We start from the raw sequence: 1,546 nt of genomic DNA on the forward strand, positions 1-1,546 counted from the left end.
ATGGCCCTTGAGAGCATCTTGGGCCCAGATGTCAGTCAGCATGGCTCCATGTGGTGATGCGGGCCACTCAGATATGTATGATGTCAGCTGTAGGCTGCAATGTGACTCAGACACTAACATGTCTTCAGGTAGAGACCCAGCCCCCAGGTATCTGCATGGCCTTCAGTAATAATGGGAGGCATGGACATCAACAAAGACCCTGGCTAAGCAAGGGCATGGACCCAGACATGACCCTTGGCTGCAGCTCAGGCCAGATGTCTGCATGGCCCCAGATCCAGTTCAGGCCACGCTGATTGGCATGGTAACAGTGGTGGCACACCCTTAGATACCAACATGACTGCAGGTGGCATCTCAGACCCTGGACATGTGTTTGGCCTTTTGGTAACAACACAGACTACAGACATCAACACAGACCCCAGCTGTGGTACGACCATGGACCCAGATATGGCCCTGGGCTTCAGCTCAGGCCTGGATGACACCATGCCCCAGATGGCAGCACAGGCCACTCATATATTTGTTTTTATTGTTGTTTGTTTCTATTTTCTTGATTTCAGCCCTGTTTGATTATTTGTTGCCATCTATTCCTTTGTAGTATTATTTCTTCTTTTTTTTCTAGAGCTTCCAGGTGAGTCTCTATCCAATTTTTTAGTAACCACTTACTGCTATTGAACTTGCCTCTTAAAACTGCATTTGCTGTGTCCCATAGGTTTGGTTATATTGTGTTTTTCATTTGCATGTAATTCTAAAATGTTTTTCATTTCTGTCTTGACCTATCTTTCATTTAGTAGTGAGTTGTTCAGTGTCTATGAATTTATAAACTTTCTGCTATTTCCGTTTTGACATTCAAAATCCCTGTAGGATAGGGGCTGTTATTTTAATATTCTTGTGTCTGTTGGGATTTGCTTTGCATCCCAGTATGTGGTAAATTTTGGACAAACTTCTATGACTTGTGTGGAAAAGGTATATTCATTTTGGTTTGAGTGAACTATTCTGTAGACATCTGCTAGGTCCTTTTGATTTAGGATACTACTTAACTCCAGTATTTCTCTGTTTAGTTTTTGTCTGCATGACCAGTCTATTGGTGGGAATGGAGTAGTGAAGCTATCCACTATAACTGTGTGAGAGTCAATATGTAATTTCAGCTACAGTAGTGTCTCATTTATGAATCTTGGTACCCTTGTGTTTGGAGCACAAATGTTTAGAATTGTGATATCCTCTTGACAAATTTCCATTTTGATAATGTAATGTGCTTCCCTATCTCTTTTATAAGTCTTCATTTGAAGTATATTTTGTTAAATATTAAAATGGAAACACCTGTTTGTTTCTTTGGTTCACTTGTTTGGAATATCTTCTTCCATTCCTTTACCCTGAGGTGATGTCTACCCTTGGTGGTAAAGTATGTGGTTTTGTTTGTTTGTTTGTTTGTTTTGTATGCAGAAGAAAAATGAATCCTGTTTTCTAATCCAATTAATTAGTCTGTGTCTTTTTATTGGGGAATTGAGACCATTGATGTTGAGTGTTATTAATGAGGAGTACTTAATTTTTC

The 1,546-nt window shown here is 40.1% G+C and overlaps 1 long non-coding RNA gene across 1 annotated transcript in view; it reads left to right on the top strand.

The window, feature by feature from the left end:
* Positions 1-228: 228 nt before the first annotated feature.
* The window catches only part of LOC131925353 (uncharacterized), a 5,859-nt gene continuing 4,541 nt past the window's right edge, over positions 229-1,546 (top strand). The window contains exon 1 of the long non-coding RNA XR_009383227.1: positions 229-424. This is a non-coding gene — a long non-coding RNA (uncharacterized LOC131925353). The remainder of the gene's footprint in view (positions 425-1,546) is intronic.

The sequence above is a fragment of the Peromyscus eremicus genome, chromosome 15 (assembly GCF_949786415.1).
Source record: "Peromyscus eremicus chromosome 15, PerEre_H2_v1, whole genome shotgun sequence".
NCBI lineage: Eukaryota > Metazoa > Chordata > Mammalia > Rodentia > Cricetidae > Peromyscus > Peromyscus eremicus.